Source organism: Anguilla rostrata, chromosome 1 (genome assembly GCF_018555375.3).
Source record: "Anguilla rostrata isolate EN2019 chromosome 1, ASM1855537v3, whole genome shotgun sequence".
Classification (NCBI taxonomy): domain Eukaryota; kingdom Metazoa; phylum Chordata; class Actinopteri; order Anguilliformes; family Anguillidae; genus Anguilla; species Anguilla rostrata.
In genome coordinates, this window is record NC_057933.1 from 39,766,119 (window position 1) to 39,786,872 (window position 20,754).

Sequence of the window (20,754 nt, forward strand, 5' to 3'; positions counted from 1 at the left end):
GACGCTCTGACCCCCGGGGGCGAGCCGCAGTGCTGCGTAGGTTTAACATGATACGGCGATACCGCCCCCGCTTTGGCCCGCCGGCTTTGAGTGACTGCGTCAAGAGCCCCGGAGTATTTCCCCCCCAACCTTGCGCAGTGGTCAAGTGTCCTTCTGCAGCAGCTGCACATTTCCCCTTTAGCTTAGCTTAGCGGTAATGCGGTGGTATTACATTGCCTCGGACGTGTACGTTTTCAGCGCTGCGGAAGGCTAGGAAGCACGCTCCCGAAGTGAGGCTTCTCGAAATAGCCCCGGCGCTGCCCTCCTGGAGGAAACAAAGGGCGCGTCTGAGGAACGACTGCGCACCCGCAATCAGGAAATTCTGTTTCCTTATCAACCGCTTCGAGCGTCCTTTCCGACTGAAAATGGAGTGCGTGTGAGCGTTTGCTTCTGTCTGCCTTTCAGGTGTCTCTTTCAGCTCCCTGAAAGTACCGTTTCAGCGCGGTTCCTTTCGAACAAAACCCTGCTTGTGGGCGTAGGGATATCTGTTACAGTTCACATCCCCGAAATGTCTGCAGTCTGTTTCCCGGTGAAGCCGTCCTCTCCCCCCCTCCCCTGGCTGAGAGAAGTTTCCACTGGATAAAAATACCGCCTATAAATTCTGCCACTCCAAAGGTTACTCTGCAGTGCTATCCCGCGCTGTTGCCATTGGTTACCAGCCTTGTACAAAACACCATTTATTCAGGAATGCGCCCGGGAGCCAGCAGCAGAAGGTTAACCCTGCGAGCGCTGGAACGCATTTCACTTCTTTCTGCAGACAGGCGCTGTGATCCCCGTGTTTCGTGAACATTGTTAAGCGCAAGGCTTCTCAAAAGCACATTCACGAGCGGACGGGCTTCTGAAACGTCCGTCCACAAGGTTCATTTACGACGGGTCCTGTCGAAATTACCCCCGACTCTTAGAATGTAAAAACATTACATAATGTGTATGTAAAAATGTGTCGTCCTTAAAGTCTTGGGTTCACATAAAATCTAAATGATAGGCTTCTCTCATTGTAGTGAAAGGCAGAGGAACAGCGTGTTGTTTGGTAAGCACGTAAATCACTGTGAAACCTAAAATCTGACGGCTATCAAAACAGCGCAGAATGACCTAAATATTAACGTCGCTGAAATATAAATCAGAAATCTCGCGGTAGTATTTTCGTAGTCGGACATCTCCACAGCGTCAACAAAACCGCTGCTTTTTTTGTCGAGCCCGGCCAAGGCACACAGTTCACATCTGGCCGCCGCTCGAACGTCTGCGGGGCGAACGCGCGGGAGACAAAGCGGTGCGAGTCCAGAACTACCCGAATATCGACGGCGGCGTCCTGAACCTCGGGCGGCTCAGCCCCCCCCCCCCGCGCTCGCCGCAGCGCCGCCCCCGCGCTGCAGCGCCTTCGGGAGCCAGGAAAGGGTTAACCTCGCTGCGGCTCCCAGCCCCAGCCATTTACAGACAGTGATGTCAGCACTATCTCTCACTGCCCGGGGGCCCCTTGGCCCTTAATGTATGCAATCTGAAACATTCCGCTCTGGCGGGCGGGCGGGCGAGCGAGCGAGCGAGCTGCAGGCGTGCACTTCCTGCCTCAGTCTGCGCAGCCCAGACCTCAAAGAAGGCTTTTTTTTTTCCCCCCTCCCTCCCGCTCTCCCTTCATTCCTCCTTTCTCTCTCTCCCTCTCTTCCGAGGAAAAGGGAGCGGAAAAAATGTGCAATGCTTTCTCCTGTTTTCTCGGTCTGTGTGATTCCGAATCGCACTTCAAATGACATTTTGCGCTTGGGTGGCTTTAGTGTTCCCGAATATGCTGTGTTTCAGAGGCTTGCGTTTGTGTTTGTGTGCGCACGTAGTTATATTAAAAAGTCAACTAAATCAGCGCTCGCTCTGTCATGCCTTATTTAGTACTGGTATTGTGACAATAGCTTTTTGTGTCTAAATTATCAATTTAAATAAGTATTGACTGAATTTAATCACGTGTTCTGCATTTATAGCATCCCGCACACAAAAACGTTCTGATCTTATTGCAAGAGCTCATCGGCAAAGCTTTTCCGCCATGCTCCTTGCATATTTTATTCTCAGACGACGCAGGTCAACATGATGCCTCCATTTTGTGTCATGAGAAGTCGCTCCGCTTGCAGTACAGATGTGCGAGGTTGCCTTGGGTTATGACTGCACCCCTGGGAACGTCGTGCCGCTCGTCTTTCCAGCGTTAGAAGGCCATCCCGGGAACCACTGCCCTTGTAAGGATTTCTTCTGCTAATCGGGTCAGGGTTTACTAATGGATCCGCGCTTGGCAGGATGTGCTAGCAGAGGCGGCTCCCCAGCACTAATGTTTGTAAATGCTCAGAGCCTGGTGGAAAAACGGGGGGGGCGGGGGGCAGGGGGGGGAAGGGGGGGGAAGGGGGGGGGGGTGCGCGTTTGGCCGGGCTCCAGCTCGGCTCTTCAGGCTACCTTTTGTGCCGCGGAGGGCTGTAATTTGGAAGAGAAGTCCGGTTCACATTCCAGGGCGGGCTCCCCTGGAGAAGCGGCCCATTGTAACCCCTGGAAGGCTTCCCACCTGCACAAAGAGGGGGCTCTGCAGCGAGCGAGCGAGTGAGCGCCCGCCCGCCCGCGAGGGGCGGCGCCTCGGGAAGGCTTGGAAACGAACCGCCGCGAAACACAATAGGGCGGAAAGGCTGCTTCTCCCCGCTCCGAGGGAAATGTCAGCCAACCGTTTGCCTCTCGACTTGATTCCTTTTGTTCCCCCGACAAAGGCTGTCCGAGGGGACGGCTGAATGGCGCGCCGCCGGAGCGGGAGAGCCCTCGCTGCCCCTTTAAGACCTCTTAAGATTCGAGCTTTAAGTGTGCGCTTGTGCTCAGGAGGCTCCCTGAACGCTCACGCACAGCCCTCACGCCGCCAGCCCCCACCGGCCACCAAAACTCTCTGTTCATTCATGCGTCTTCCGCCTGATTCGTCAAGTATAATAAGCTGGCTCGTTATGCAAGGGCATATCGAAAAATGTGAATTGTTTTGTGTAAGGAATGTTGTATAATTATATAGACTAACTGTTCTGAAAGCTAAACCGTGCGTTTTCAAAGGCTTGGTGATTGCTATGTAGCTTGCAGTGTGCAGAGAGACCGGAGTTTTGTAGCATGTCGGTGCGCTGGGACCGGAGGAGGGAAGGGGTTAACTTTTCTTCGCATGCGGCTCTCTTAGCCTTGGAGCCATTGGCAGGCAGACAGCAGAAATGTAGCCCTTTCATTCTGGGAGCTGTTTACACGAGGTCCTGGCAGCCATTTTGGATAGTGGCTCTGTGAGGGGCTCGGTCTGGGTTCTCTGGCTTAGAGAGCTGGGAGTTCAGTCTGTAGCCCCCCACTGCCCCCCCCCCCACACACAAACACGCTGTTCCTTATGAACACCCTTCCCCCTTCAACCCAGACCCAGAGCCAGTTCCCATTTCTCCTCATTGTTTACTACCACTCTCATTATATCTCAAATCAGAATTAGATTAGTGAGCCACCCTCGTTTCTTTTCCTTTCTATCCTTCTATCTCTCTTCTCCCTGTGTCTAATTGAAATTGAACGTGCAAAAAGAAGTTGTGCTGAAATCACTTCCAAATGTTAGTCTTTTTGTTTTTCCTCTCCTGGCTTCCCTGTCTCCTCCTATTTGTGTCACGGTCAATTGATTCTTAACGAGAGGCCTGCATGTGACCGAACCTCAGACCGCGTCTATTGACCGGGCTGTACGACCGTGCAAAGGCGGGACCGGGGCATACTGCGGATATTGGGCGGCCTTTGTCTGCGGCTCTGAATGCGCTGTCACAGGGAGAGAGCAATTAACACAAGATTCACGCTTCCCTTTTTATCAGGCTCGCAGAGAAAAAGTGCTGAGTCACACGCGTGAGGAGCTGCAGCAAAGGATGTTTGGGGTGTGGTGTTTGTGTTCACCTGGGGGCCACATTTCATAGGAAATTCCTCACGTCTCTGACTCTTCTGCTGGCCTGCATTGAAAGCTGTGCCAGAGGCGAGCCAGCGTTGATCCCAAGAGCAAACATGATTGGTTAACAGGCTGGACCCCAGTTCCTCATCCCAGTCTGGTGGTCTTCTTTTCTACTCACGTTGGGTCTGCTTCGTTTTCCATGTTTTTGAGATCCGGGAAAAAACGGGAGTAACAAAATCCCAAAAATCAGCATTTGCTATATTGGCTAGCAGTAGGGGAGGTGTTCAGTTGAAGTGTGAATTGCAAAATTGTTCCATACGAAGTTCAGGCCCGTGGTTATGGAGAAGGGGGTGGGGGGTCATGGAATCCTGCCTCCAGTTCGAAGCAAACTCGAAAAGTTTCGTTATCTGTAGACACACTACGCGGTGCAGACTCCACCCTGACCATCTGCCTGCTGTTACCTGCTTAGCAGGACTGGTTTGAGAATGAACCCCATTCACCCTTTCTCTTGCAAAGGCCCGAGACGGATGTGAAGATTAGCTTTAATAGTGAAGTGCTGCAGAAGTGGCCTGCAGGTCCTAATGGCGAAGGTCCACTCCAGTCCTCACGGCACTGAGATGCAGAGCACCTAGTGCAATCTCTGCTTTTCACATCAACTTAGTGTCATTAGAACAACATAGTCGTTCTTTTTTAATGGTAAACGACTTGAGCAAATAAATAGGGAAATAAGGTTCTTTTTATTTTGCGAGTGCTTCTGATCCTCCAGAGGATCACATTCGTTGAACGGTATCGCAGTGCAGTTGTGGACTCATCACAGAGACTGTCACAACCTTTTTTTCATCTCCATGGTGATTGTAGCAGCGTGGAACCACGTTGAACCGGTCTGTCATATCGTAACAGACTGCATTTATAAACATGCCGTCTGAATATTCACTTGTGAAATCCGGTTGGGGTTTTAAAAAACAGGTAGGCCTCTGCCTTAGGTCTGTCTACAGTGATATGAGATATGAGAGTAAATTCAGGACAGCATTTGACATACTTCTCATGGTATTTTGGTTCATCTGTGTTTTGACTATTTTCTGGTAGTTTTGAAAAGCATAATGGAAAATAGCCTAAATTAAACACCGAGCCACGCTTAGTGCACTGAGAACTTGTGTACCCTGTAATTTCACAAGTAATGGTTCACATTTTGTTTTTGAGTGGTTTGGCAAAACCAAAAGATACATGCATATATACAGTAATATTCTGCACAGTCCGACAGATCATGTGCTCGTATAATATTCATATGTGAAATATATATTTCACAAATTGCTTGCTGTAAGTAAAGCTTTTAAATGGTAAGTATCCAAAAATCTAATCAGATTTTCATCATCTCACTACATAAATGTGGGGAAAAATAGACATGCCGTACATTTTTTTCTGCGTATCCTATCAGCACATTTATGATTTTGTGTTCACCACAATTCAAGGCAGTAAAGATGTATGGATTTTAGAATAGGTGCTTTGTTTCTTCTGGCAGTCCAGAGAGTATGAATACAATATGGGGTTTTGAGGCATGTGCACATGACTGCTTGACTATTTAATCATTGTATAATTCAGTGATGACATTGATATTTAGTAAAAATAAATACATAAATAAACCAAAAAAAGACACCATTGATCCAGGCCAGTGATCTATTATTTTCTTTTCGAAAATGCCTCATTCATTTTTTTTTGCCTCATTCATCTGCAAATATATGTATATATATATATATATATATAGTAAGACCATGAAGGGAGCTGTATATTGGGTTACAATATATATATGTGTGTGTGTGTGTGTGTGTATCCACACGAGTACAAAAGACAACCCATTGTATAATTATACAATAAATAATTGGTCAAATTGGTCTCTCTTCACTTTACAAGAACAATACATTCTATAGTACATTCCTCAGTATGACACAAAAGCAATGATGTGCACTTCACAGAGTCACAGAGGTCCAGTGCCCGCACCACTACACCACACTGCAGTTTGATGAAAAGGGGTAATGAACCAATCCACTGCTGGACTCACACGCACATTGTTAGCTAATATCTGCCTACCGCTGATGTCAGCAACACTGGGTTCCTCAGAGTGCTGAAGACCATGTTGTGCCTTCATTGTTCCAACTTCTAAAGGATTTGAAAATTAGATATTAAAACCTACATGGCCGGGAGAGATAAATAATTCATCTAACGCTTCTTTCATGTAAAACTGCTGAGTGCCTGGAAAATCCAAAATGGAGGGGAGCGTTAGTGGGTCACCATGCGTCCCGTGCTACAGTGCGTTCTCCTGCTGTGGGGCGCAAACGTGTCGACGTGGCACTCCAAAACTTCCGTCAGTTCTCCCCGCCCCCATTTTCTCACCCTCAGAAGAGAAGACGGGCCCTAAAACGGCTAGAGTCCTGAAACCAGGATGTTTTTTGGAGTATTGTCCTACCTTTCTAGTGTTTGCTGCTCCTTTGTCCTGTCAGAGGAGGCATACACCTGGGATATTTGCAACCAAAGCATACAATATCCAACAAGATACATTCTGTTTAAGTGCAAAAAGCTGAATCAAATAATTTAATTATTTAAAAAAAATAATATAACTGCTATAACTGCTTTTATTTAGCCTACATTCTCAAATAAGATTTCATTGTAGTTTCATCTCTGCTTTTTTTTAAACAATATCCAAGATCCATCATGCCAGGTGGTGCTTCCTCATGACACCAATTCTGCTGTATTTGACAAATGAACTGCTGCTTTTAAAGCTGTTACATGAACTAAAGGACAAAGCATATTGCATTTGGACTGAATCATGTCGTCAGTGACCAGCCAAATGTGGTTATTTTTTTCTTTTTTCTTTAAATAACCGCATAAAACAGGTTTTGTTGCGGTGTCCTCCAATTTTAAGTATGGACAACAGATAGTTTTGTATTAGAAGCTATCTTGAATTTCTTGAGGGTACCTCTATACTTCAGCAACTTGGAGCGACCAGCTTTGCAGTCGGCCGTCTGGTTGATTGAAAGTCTTTCTGCTTTCAGGCCAGTTTTATTGGGCCAGCTTTATTTACTCGTGTTTCCTCTTGCATCAGCGATGAATCAAAAGTAACAGCCAAAAGATTACAGATTCTCACGGCGGAAATATATTCCTATTTTAAATTGGGTGGGAAATTGGAAAATGTTTACAAATTCTCATAAGTAGCATACTTGATGGGAGAGAGATTTTTTTGGATTAGAAACTTTCCTTTTCTGTATGGATAATTGTATGATTGGCTAGTCATTTCAATTTCCGGTGGCGGCGAAAACATCCCAATCGCCGAAGGTGCGTGCGTGGATTATGCATTTGTCCCCTGTGTCAGGTGTGGATTGTCCCGTGTCAGACCCATCTGTTCTGTGAATGGTGGTGTGACAGCAATTAATTAGAGGGTTTTAAGGTGTTTTTTTCTTGCTGCAGTGAGGAGACGTGTCAGACTTCCTCTCGCATACCCACCCTTTTAGCTGTTAAAGAGAGAAAAATATTGCCGGAATGACGTTGGTGGGAATGTCTTATTTTTAGAATGGGGTCTCAGGCAAAGTATGCTACTTTTAAAATGCGTTTGTTCAATACAAGTATGCCTATATGAATTTCGTAAAATCATGGGTACGTTAAGAGCTTCTTATTTTAAATATCACTGTACGAGTTTAAAGTGCATTTAGACGCGTAGAAAAAGCAAGGCAATCAAACCAATGAGAGTGCAATTGCAAGCTAATAGCTCACAAACGACAAACCCGTACTAAGGTCCTGTTAAAAATACACCCAGGACGCCCGCTTGTAGGCCTGTATGCTGAGAGAGTCAATTGTGGGGCCCGGAGGAAATGACTATAATCTACCCAGGAGTTTACCAGATTGCAAGCGTAAGAGCAACGTTTCTGATTACAACCACCGGCTGAAAGATTGCGTGCAACTAATAGGCGATTTATGGCATTTCTTCGTGTTTAATCCAGGAATTAATGTTAGCCACGCGACACAGCCTACATATAGCGGGGTCTGAATGTACGCGAGTATCACGGTAGCGCCAATAATTTTTTTTAATCGCGTCCAGTCATTTGGATTTCATATTCATATGAAATGTGAGCACTTCATATGAATCTTTAGCACTGCAAACTTAACGTGTCGTTTCGTGTCCACTCATTTTTTATTACGTAAACCAAATCAAAGTGTGGATATCTAAATACTTAAAAAAAAAAATAATAATAATTTAATTCAAAAATAATTAATATTGGTTGGGTGGAAATAACACTGGATAGGTTTGCAGTGCACAGACTCACTCAGGCACTGCATATCTGTATGGGTATTGTGAACTGACCCAATCGCATACTGCATATCTGTTCCTGTGTGTAGTGTGCTGACTCAGTGATGCGCCGTATATCTATATGGGTTTGCAATTGGCTGACTGTGTGAGATGCACATTAGCTCCACGGGTTGTCTGCCAGGCAGAGGGAAGGGAGAGCAGAAGATGGTGTTTTGCAGGTTTGCTGAAATGCAGCAGTGGAGCATGTCTGTGATATTCACACTCATAATTGAGCCAGAGAATGTCATTATGTGGGAACACTCAGAAGAAACACATTTCCAGCTCTTTTCCCTGTTGTTGTTTTTAATTGAATTTGAGATCAACAATATCAAGGGCACATGACTCATAAAAACATAAAATGTTGACAGTAGTTCGTATTAATACGGATGTAACAATTCAAAGCTAAAAATATATTTGCCCCAGGCTACAGAGGCTGTAAGGTTTGCATCAAACACTCTCCAAGGGAAAACATATGGATCAAACCTGCTATAGCACACACTCTCAGAACATCAATCACCACCGACAGGTTACCAGCACAGTGTAGCCTTGAGCTCTTGTTTTGTGTCAACGAGTTAAACTGTAGAGATGGAGGAACAAAGGGTCTGCTCTATCTGAACATCTACCATGTTTGAATAATTTCTTCAGGGACCCTACTCTATTTTCTTTTCCCCTATTCTTGACAGTACAGACCCTGATATTTGTGTTTTAGGTTTGGTAAGAAACTAGTTGTGAAGATGGAATGAATTTGTTGAATTGTGTGTCAGGAATATTAAAAATGATATTTAGTATTTAGTATTTTAGTATATTTAGTGGTTGATGTCACTGAATGAGTAAGATATTCCGGCATCATGGAGAATATTATTTGGCAGTGCATCACAGGGCACCTGGTTTAATACATATTTTTTTGTGTCATTATTAAAATGTCCTTAATTCAGGAAACCTCGCAGATAACACAGTACTGTTATTATGCACTGATATTCCAGTTTCGGTTCAGTTCTGTTTGTACAGTGCTTCTCACAGAGACGCTGTCCCAGAATGCTTTGCAGAAAATTGGAAAATTGAGGAAATGGGCCTGAACCCCAAAAACCCTGCAGGTGATGAACAAAAAAAAAAAAAATATATATCCTCAGCGACAACAAAGAAACCAACTGGTGTGAAGAAACTCCCTATTGGCAAAGACTGCTGGGAGGAGGCTGGCTTCAGAGGGGAAGCTCCTGGTCTATGGGACGGCCTGGTGTCAGTAGTTGAAGTTAGGCTAAGTGGTAATAGGGAGCTAATGGGGAACCTGCTGGAGCAGGTAGTCATAGTGTTTGGGCAGATTATAGCCTGGGGTACTAGGCTAGCTTGTAAAATAGAGTCTAAGCAAAAAAACTGTATATACAGTAAATACAAATGTATATTAACACATTTTTAAAAAGAGAGGAAAAAACATTCTGCAGAAACCATGAGAAATCTACGTTTAGAATGAACAGCCAAGCCCAGTCCTGACATGCTATTTAAATGGTAGTAGAAGACCAGCTCTCACAGGTTAGCCTTATGTGAGGTAGGTGCTGTGTGTGGGAGCAGGTGGAACAACGTGCAATCACATTTGAAAATTAATTTCACCTTTTACCATTATGCATATATTTTAAAATACTTTGTATTTGACTAAACATGTTTTTTTTAATTTTTATTCTACCTTCTGTTCTGCTATTTATTCTCTTATAATATTATTGTCATGTTTTCTTTTTATCGGTACTTACATGCCAGTATAGCCAGATGAATACCTCAGTCTTTTTCTCAGTCTGAATGTAAAGAGACTGAGAGGGGTTTCCACACAGCCGTGTGAGCTTATTCTCGGGTTGCGGGCGGAGTGTGGACTATTTCACCAGCTAATTTTTTATGAGATTCTCCCCCGTGTGACCCTGTATTAACATGCGCAGGGTGATAGCTAGGCTAAGCCTCCTTGCTGCTGCCGCCCTTCGTTTTTAAGATTGTGGCTTTCTTTACGGCTCGCGTGACACTGGCCGTTAGGATCAAGATCCAGTTTGAGGCGGCAGCGTTTGGTATTCTACAGGAGTCTCAATGCGTTTAAACAAGAGCAGACACCAGAGAGCCTTTCTGTTTTCCTCTCACACGCTCTCCCTCCCTCCCTCCCTATCTCTCCCTTTCTCTCTCCCCCTCTCTTTCTCTCCCTCTCCTTCCCTCCCTTTCTCTCTGTGGCCCTTCCCCCCCCTCTACGAGACAAAGACATTTTGTGCGGCATAGTGTACTCTGAGAGATGGGCTTGATATGGTTATCAGGAGACGCGATGCTCAGTTTGGGTTTGATGGGGCCGCCCGTCCGCCTCCCTGGGGCGCCGCGCCGCTCCGTGCTGAAGTGACCTTGCGCATCCCTCGCCAGAGAGACAAAATGTTCAGCCTGCGCAGGGAAGGGGGAGGTGGGTGTGCTGCGTGTGACCGGCACAGTCCGAGGTGAGGGCGAGAGATTCTATCCTGTCACAGCCAGCCCCCCCTCCCCTTCTCCCACACAGTGCTGTTCAGGGGCAGCACAACTGCTACAGAACAGTGATGCCAGTGGCTCTGCTTTACTCAACGCCGTGTGTTCCAGTGCTTTGACAGGGCGAGGAGGTGAACGTGGCCTGGCGTTTCCATTGCGCCCTCCCGATGTTGGCATTACATTGCAGACATGAAACGTTGTGCCGGTCTTGCGTTCGAGTACCGCGTTCATTTTGAGAGGGCAGAAAAGCGTGTCCTCTGTCCTCTTACAATCCCCCGCCTTTGTGTTCATCGTGCGGACTGGCGAAGGCCGCACTGCCGTGATTCACATGAGCCCTAATGGCGGAAGCGAGGGGAGGGCGCTTGTTGGGTAAAGAATGCGTGGCGGGGCGTTTGCGCTCCGGGTTCTGATGGGCTGCGGGCTGACTCATCTCTCCTACAGTCGCCGCGCTCTCCGCCGGAAGCCCAGGAAGACGGCCGCCGCCGCCGCAGCGTCTCCCAACGGCAGCGGCCGGGGGCCGCGACGCGAGAGACTGCCGTTGTCATGGCAACATGACCGAGGAGCGGATTCTTATTGGATCTCGCGTATCTTTTTTTTTTTTTTTTTTTTCGCGAGACACCCGAGGAATGTGGCTTTCTCCCCCTTCGAGCTGTTTTCGGTGACAAGGTGAATTGTGCGCCCCGCACCACGTGCCTCCCGAGGCGTACGCGCTCATTCAGAACCCCGATTACCGCAGCGCCGCCTCATAATGGGATTTTGTGCGATAAGACGCCGCGCGCTCGGAGCCACGGGCGGAATGGCAATGAGCGCGGCAGCGGGGAGAGCGAGCGAGAGAGAGAGAGCGAGAGGGAGAGAGAGAGAGAGAGAGAGCGGGCGGGCGGCGGGTTTGAGTGGGCTGTTTATCGGGGAAGGAAGACGACGCGTCCAAAGCGAGAGGGAGAAAGCGAGGCGACGAGCGCAGTCTGTTTGTGTCGGACGTGTCGGCGGAGCGCCCGCGCTTACGGGCTGGGGACGGCCGCGGTGAATATTCATGAGCGCGAGCGGTCGCCGCGCCTGAGCCCCTCCGTGCGCCGGCTGCTGCCCTTCAGCGTTTCACACTCAAATAAAAACCCTCAGCCCGCTTTCGCTTTCTCCCCTAATGGCATACGGCTGGCCTTCGCATTATGGTGGATTTTATGTGGAAACCCTTCTCCCCACAGACAGGCGTGTGAAGGCAGCCGGAGTCCATCTGCTCCACTCGTCTGTCCGAAGGGCAGTTGTGGAAATGCGTGCCGTAATAGCGCGCTGTAAAATCTTTTCCCCCCCTTTCCTTCACAAATAATTTTGGGAAACGTGCAGCATATATTGTCGTAACGTGCACCCAACGTTTTTCCAATTTTTTTCCTGGGGATTGGGAAATAGCCCTGACGCAGCTGAAGATGAGCATGAAGAGATGCACTTGCCTTGGCCGTGACCCTTTGCAAATGTAACTATTGCTCCTAGACTCCAGCTCATCATTGGTCACTGGCTATTCACATCGTCTGCAGTTCACAGTGAGAAATTGGGTGAGGCGCCGTGTTGTGGCGCAGAATCGCTGCCCCACCTGAGATTTCGCGAGTTGCGCGAGCCTCTCTCTTACGTTAGCGAGCGGTTTTCTGTCTCTGCTGAAGGGTTGGGGCAGGGATGTAAGTTGCGTGTTTTGGACGGTGTGGTCTCTCTCTGGTGAATGAACGGTCAGAGGTTCACGTGCCTGTTAATGACTTGTAAATAATCTATCTCTCCCTTAGACCCTAGTGTCACACTTCCTGCAAGGTGGTAAGAGAGGTTATCTTATAGTCTTCAATACCAAATACCAACACTAAATAATTGCAAAATTTTCTTATATAATATGCCCATTCACTGGCATGTTATCTGTCTTGATATAAATGGCATACACTGTATATTGGCATAATCATCTGATTGTCCTCAGTCAGTAGCTCAGTTCAGGGGACCTATATTTCCTTCTCATTTTTTCTGAGACCAGTCATGGAGGATAAGCATGCGCATCCTCTCTTGTGCTGTGACCTCGAGCAGTGCCCCAACCACACCTTACTCAAAAGCAGTGTTTGTGTGTGTGTGTGATGTCATGTTTTATTCAAAAATAGGCATACAGCCATCCCATCCTGGTGATAAGTGAGCGTATGCTGAATGAAGCTGGAAGTTGTTCTCTGAAATGTTATACAACAACTGAGAGTGAATGACTCATTCGTTAGGAGCAGCCGTAAGTTAAGGATGTAATTTTGCTACAGAATGCATGGAACCAAGCGAGCCTAAATGAAACCGCTCTGAGATGCCTTTTTTGCTGCCTCACCAGATTTCACTATGGTAACAATATAAATGGAGTGTAATCCAATGAGCACGCCACTGCTGAACTGAATGTGGCGTAATGATACAGTGCAAACATTAATAAAGAGTTTGTGGCTGTGGGGGTAGACTGTGGCAGAGACTAAGAATAAACTCTCATCTGATAACAAATGAACCGTCACAAAAAAATAACCCAACACCAGCGTAGTGATTTATTAGGAAGATTTCTGTGTTTTTCCTCGTCTGATTTGTGTGACGATTTGGATGTTCCCTGTATATATTATTCAACTCCTAGGATTTTCACATCATTTCCACAGACCCCTGCAATGCCAACATGGATTCTAGACTGTGCAGTTCAGTTCAAAAAGCATTACGCTCTGTAGGTATATGCTACTGCGCAGGGTGAGCAGTTAATTTCATCTGGCAGCGTACAATTCGGTATTGTTACCAGCGCAAGCTACACCCTCCTTCCCATGTCCTGCTGTCAGAGGGCCTCCTAGTGGTGTCAGTTGGTAATGCACACACATGCTACAATCATCTCTTTTACTCACTATATGCTCATACAGACTCCTTTCTTTATCTCATGCAGTTCTTTTTTGTGTATTTTTACTTTGTGATAAGCCTGACAGACAGGTGCTGACATCTTGTAGCACATGGTCAGTATTTGGTTAAACGTACATCCAAATACATGCATCAGGGTTTGCCATTGAGGGCTAAGCCTGCTATTACAGACGTATTCTAAAAGTTCAATATTACTTGAAGGACTGTAGCATTACTCTTATGGCAGGAGTGGATCATTACACATCACATGAGAGCAGCATTCTTATTGCAGGAGCTGTAGCATTACTCTAATTGCTGGAGAGTAGCATTACTCTAACTGCGGGAGAGTAGCATTACTCTAACTGCGGGAGAGTAGCATTACTCTAATTGCGGGAGAGTAACATTACTCTGATTGCGGGAGAGTAGCCTTACTCTAACTGCGGGAGAGTAGCAGTACTCTAATTGCTGGAGAGTAACATTACTCTAATTGTGGGAGAGTAGCGTTACTCTAATTGCTGGAGAGTAGCATTACTCTAATTGCAGGAGAGTAACATTACTCTAATTGCTGGAGAGTAGCATTACTGTAATTGCTGGAGTGTAGCATTACTGTAATTGCCACGACATTACACTTTCTCTAACTGTGAGGATTGGGTTCCTGTCCCATATGAGTCTGATTGGCTAGCAGGGATTGTGTCCATAACCATTCTGTGGGGCTCTTGCTGGAGGAATGAGTGGATCTGCTGAGCCCACCTCATACTGGCATGCCTCCGCAGCCTATTAATGAGTCCCCGGCTTCTTGCATTTTATAGGGGCTCTCAGTGCAGAAAAGAATCTGCATCTCTAAGTCCTGGTTAGAGTTCTAGTGTCAGCCGAAGAACAAAGCCGTATTGACCTGCTGGACTGATAGAACCCAGGTTTCAACACATTGCATCATGGGCTCTTAAACCTCTTCCTCCCTCTCCCTATTCCTCTCCCCCCTCTCTCTCTCTGTCACACACACACACACACACTTATCACTGCTCCCTGTGGCTATCACTGTGTTTGTCACTGTCTGTGCTGTCAGATCATATCATAGATTCACTTGGATTTTCTTATATTCACTTGAAAACAAACAAAGAGTCTAAAGCTGAATCTCTGTTTACCCCAGCGCTGCTTAGACAGAGGTTTGAACTGTAGCTCACTGCTGCATTGGAAGCGCACTGCTAGCTCATCCTTGGTCGCTCAGCAGACGGGGAGTGACCGTTGCATGACCGCAGTACCCTATTCCTAACCACCAGCAGTCCCTCTGCCCTGTCTAGAGCTCCCAATACACTGCCCTCTTTCCACAGTCTACTGTTTCCCCTTATCCTTTCCGCAGCCTAATTATCACACTTTACTTATTGAATTAGCCAACTGAATTCAGAAAATGGGAGCTGTCTCAATTGCTGTCAAAATCAGAATTCTGTACATACAGGTAGACCAGTATATCACTGGCACAGCAGCGCTACTCTAATGATCCAGTGTACTGCTAAATAGATGACTCATTTGTTTAGTCATAATCAATCAAAATAGAACCATTTCATTATTAAGCTTATGACTTCCTGAAAGCTATCAGAATATTTAACTGACAGTAAGTGCATTGTGAATGGGAATGCTGTTAGCTCCATGTCTGTAGTTTGAGGATATACACCAGAAATGCATCATGGGATGCAAAAGGATGTAAAACCTGTACAGAGGAGCAGAAGGATAAGCTTATTATTTTTGCATTGAAAGCAGAGTAGGTAATTAGCATGCAATTACACATAAGTTGCAATCTCTAAATGACAGAAGATTGTGAAGATATTGTGGGCCATTTGTTTTCTGTTTGGCTAATGGCTATAGGAGGTTGTACTGGCCTCTTTTGGCTGGAGGTATGAATTGCAGGCTTTAAATCCCCGTCACTGAAAATGCTTTGGCCTGCCTGTGCTGCGGTAAAAGGACTGCCTCTGTTTGCTCATGAGGACGAGGACGAGTAAATCGCAGAGATGGCATCAAGCTGTGACATTGGGGACTAGGCTTCCATTAACCATGTGCTCAGAAGCACTGTTACCATGGCAGCCGAGCCCAATGGCAGCAGAAGCTCTGGAGAGAGAGCAGTGTGCAGTCAGCATCTGGAAATAACCCTAAAGTTGATGAGTTGTCTCCCCCTCTGGTGGGATCAGTGAACTGCGCCCGTTTTGGTTGCTGTTGCTACTGCTGATCTTCCTCGCGGTCTGCTGCTTCTACAGTCAATGGCTAGAGTTTGGGGGGGGGGGGGGTTTGCCTTGATAAGCCGAGCTCAAATGACAGAAATAACCCCACCCCTCCTCCTCCTTCCTGTTTGTCCTGCTTTCCCTGAAAACCCACTCTGCCATTTCTGTGCTCCTGCCAATCGCAGCCACCTCTAGTCGCTAGGCAACGTCTCCCTTCTTTCTAGCCCTCCCCCTCCCCTTGTTTTGCCGTGCTGATGTGACTGGAGCATCCCCTACATGGCGAGACTACAGGGCCGCTTGGAAATGGCGGGCGTGTGTGCGTGCGCACGCGTGTTTGGATGTGTATGCAGATGTGCGTGTGTGTCTGTGTGCATGTGTGTGTTTGTGCGCATGTGCGTGTGTGTGCGCGCGTGTGTATGACGTGTGTACTATCTGTGCGTGTAAGTGTAGGTGTGTACATGTACATGTGTTCGAAAGAGCCTGTGAGACAGACTGAAAATGGCCGCCTCTTAGCCAGATAAATGACAACAAGATGGGAGGAGGGCAGAGGAGGGAGAGGGTGGGGCTGCTGCACGTCCACACCAGTAACACAACAGACTGCTCTTTCATCAGGATAAATGAGCATTTCTGCATCATTCTAGGCTGGTGCGTTACACCAGCCCACGCTGTCCCAAGGGATCCTCTCACTCAGTCTGCCCAGGAAGGAAGTAATTAACACACAGCATCAGAATGACCCATATAAAAATGAATTCAGTGTCATCCTTTCATTTGTTATAACAGAGATATGTAATCACCATTGAGTTTCCCAAGCCAAGCATTCAACCTTGTGCTCAACTTTCCTTTTGCGTTATGCTGTATGATGTGGGGATTCCTCTGTCAGGAGTCAAACTAATGACTTAATGAGGTGAATGACTAAACAGTGCTCTGCTCTGTGTTCTGCTTCTGTACACATTATTGATTCCCCAGGGCAGACTTTAATGTGTGAAACACCCCACTGGAGCTCCAAATACACTTTGCATCTGTGATTGGCTCAAGGATTCCTGAGTCTTTTGAATTCTACATGATCTCTGATTGGCTCAGGGATTCCAGAGACTCCTGGATTCTACATGATCTCTAATTGGCTCTGGGATTCCAGAGACTCCTGGATTCTACATGATCTCTGATTGGCTCAGGGATTCCAGAGTCTCCTGGATTCTACATGATCTCTGATTGGCCCAGGGATTCCTGACTTTTAACGATTTTGCATGTAGTATCTTGGCAGACAGCCTGTAATCTCCGATGCTTCCATTTCTGTTGCCTTCAAACCTGGTACATATTTTCCCTCTTTGTGGTAACCATGCAGGCTACATTTTATTCAGGTGCACTCACACCATTCATATGCTGTGCTTTCTCTGTCATATTTTGTTCAGTTGTCCACTAGAAGTATAGAAAGCACATTACTGATCGCAAAATACGATTCCCAGAATAGCAAGTGGAGTGACGAATTCAAACTATGAAAGCCTGTTTGTGGACTTTTTCAGTGGGTTAATGGCATTGAATGAATGAATGGAAGTGGGTGGGCTGTGCAGCTAGTTTGGGTCCATTGAACACTTGGATACAGGAACACAGATCATAAATAGACTGGCATTGTGTTGGGTAAGGAACACAGGTACTGAATAGAGTGGCACTGTGATGGCTCAAGAACACAGGTACTGAATAGAGTGGCACTGTGATGGGTTAGGAACACAGGTACTGAATAGAGTGGCAATGTGATGGGTAAGGAACACAGGTACTGAATAGAGTGGCACTGTGATGGGTAAGGAACACAGGTACTGAATAGAGTGGCACTGTGACGGGTAAGGAACACAGGTACTGAATAGAGTGGCACTGTGATGGGTAAGGAACACAGGTACTGAATAGAGTGGCACTGTGATGGGTAAGGAACACAGGTACTGAATAGAGTGGCACTGTGATGGGTAAGGAACACAGGTACTGAATAGAGTGGCGCTGTGATGGGTAAGGAACACAGGTACTGAATAGAGTGGCATTGTGATGGGTAAAGAACACAGGTACTGAATAGAGTGGGATTGTGATGGCAAAGGAACACAGGTACTGAATAGAGTGGCATTGTGATGGGAAAGGAACACAGGTACTGAATAGAGTGGCACTGTGATGGGTAAGGAACACAGGTACTGAATAGAGTGGCACTGTGATGGGTAAGGAACACAGGTACTGAATAGAGTGGCACTGTGATGGGTAAGGAACACAGGTACTGAATAGAGTGGGATTGTGATGGGTAAGGAACACAGGTACTGAATAGAGTGGGATTGTATTGGCAAAGGAACACAGGTACTGAATAGCGTAGTGGAGAGGTGGGAGATGTGTATAGCTTCCGGGTTGGAAGGAAAAGGGCACAGTATGGCTCAGATTAAAATATCAGGACCTGCATTGCCCATTTGAAGTGATGCTCAGTGGCCTCTTCCTTTACAGCACTCAGTCCCAGATACCAGTCCTGGTGACTCGCCCATCCCCTCTCTCTGCTGTATGAACTGGGCCTCCTGCTAAATGGGCCAGCCCCACCCACCTCCACCCCGCCCCCGCCCTCCCCCTCCTGCTCCTCCTGCTGGGAAACGCGGTCCTTTACTGCATCATCTGACTGCCATTAAATGGGCTCCTGCAGGGCCCCTTCCTTACAGTCTCTGTCCCGTATCCCAACCTGGAAGCCATTATAGAGACCTTCGATGACAATTAAGGGTGGCGGACTGTTTACAGCTCTCTTCATGCCATCAGGGACTGTTTTGCATGAGGAGTTTTTTAAACAACTGCTCTAGATGACCTGGAGCCTGCGTGTTTGTACTGCGATATTTATACTCTAGCATAATTTGACAATAATTGGTAGTCATTGTGTTGGCTTACTTCTGTGATGTCAGTATGACTCAAAAGTTGGGGTACATAAGGGACTGCATCATTTCTGTCAATTAAGCAGGGCTCGGGAAACATTATGTGGTTCCATATTTTATTATTTAGGCTGCCATGTACAATATAGTCTTGAAGGTACACAGTGTAGTTCTTGCTATGCAAGCCTATCTGCTTTATGAGCTGCTCTCGATTCCTCTAGGATTATCTCATTGTGTGCTGGAGACTGCAATGTGGCCTTTGAGTAATAAATTGGCTGAACACCAATTATTTTAATTGAAATTGATCGGACTTGGCCCTTTATTTTACACCCATCTTATAGAAGGATGTGCAAGGCTCTGGCTTCTAGCCTGTAGTGGATGAATTTAACTGACTCTTGAATCACTCAGTCTTTACAATGGGAATTGAAATTGAAAATGCATCATACATTATGGCAACTTTAGTTTGAATGATGGTAATGCTGTGCAAATATTGAATGAACCAGAGAAGCAGCAAAAAAAAGGCTTGTTCTAACTTTTGGAAGAGTTGTGAAAAAAAGCTGCCTTTCCCACTCTCCCACCAGCAGTTGTCACTGTTGAGGAGACAAAAATGACTGCATTAAATTAAGTTCCAATGTAGATAATCACCAATTGGCTAACTAACCTTAAATGAGTTAACTCCCAACCTATATATAAATATGTAAAATATTTTATGTTTCTTTCCAGTGTTTTTATGTGAATATAAAAGTCAACACCTAGTTCCATATCATCACAGTGTGACATACTGTGTTTAAATTATTTTTGTGAAACGTCACACTGGCATTTTCTGTTTATTTTACATACTCTCTTACACACATAATCTACTTCTTAAATTGTCTAATGTAGGCAACCTATTTTATTGAAATACTTTGCAAATAATGTTACATATATATATTCATTGGCACAACTGTGGTCCTCATGTTGAGAAACACCAATAACAGCTTCCAAAGACAATCAAGACTAGATACTGAAAGCTCTCGTATACCTGCACTAAGGAAATGATTTAACACACCTAACTAATCAGAAACACATGTAAAGCCATTTGTGCCAAACATTATGGTGCCCTGAAATGGGGAGACTAAGTTCATCTACATGATGAAACCAGAATGTATAAAAATACCCTTTAATAAAACTTTAGAATCTGCTCTTTGACCACATGTGAATTGTGCGAGTACAAATCTAGAATTTGTGGAGTACAGAGGCAAATTGGAAAAAAAATGTTGTTGTCCCAAACATAATGGTCCTGACTGTATATGTATTGTTTAAACAATTTAGAAGTCATATCATATCATTTAGAAGCCATATCAGCTGCATGGAATTGCAGCAGAATACAGATCTTCGAGGATAAGTTAATGCGTTTATGTGAATGTGTTTATGTGTGGTGGGTGTACAAAAATAGTTTCAGTTGTTTGTTCCTGTATTGCACATGGGTGGATTGACAGGACTTAGGCAGAATTTATGAAACTGGTATAAAACCAAGCCTCTGAAAACAACACTGTAACTGGTGTAAATCCAACCCCTGAAAATGTACAGTAATATCACTGTAACAGGAACAGAACCCTGGCCCTCGAAATGCACAGCAAAAGCACTCTACCTGCAACAAAATCTAGACCCTGGAACAACCGCGGCAAACATAAATATGTATGGCCGTCCACAGGCTCCTCTGATATTAGAAAAGGACCTTTCTGTTAATCGAAAAATGCATGAGCTTTGTATCAACGTTGATAAATATTAATGAGGGCGCTCCAATTCGGAGGGTGGCTCAGGCTTAATAACAAGAGTGTGGGGCTTGGGGGGGGGGGGGCAGGGGTGAGGAAGGAGGGGTCTGGAGCAGTGAGGAGAATAATAACTCTGGGCCGAACAGGCACACTTCGCTCCCTGTCTTCTGGTGATCCAGCCAATCTGAATGTAAATCCGATGGCGGTTTGCCTTCTGGTACTGCAGAAAGAAGATGTAGGCCTGCTTCAAAGAGTCTTCAGGGCAAGATTCTTCCCTATGATCGTATGTTTGGTTAGTAACATGTTTCAA

At 46.0% G+C, this 20,754-nt stretch overlaps 1 protein-coding gene across 8 annotated transcripts in view; it reads left to right on the forward strand.

The window, feature by feature from the left end:
* kiaa0586 (KIAA0586 ortholog) overlaps positions 1–20,754 on the forward strand; it is a 204,575-nt gene that overhangs the window by 47,283 nt on the left and 136,538 nt on the right. The window lies entirely within an intron of this gene.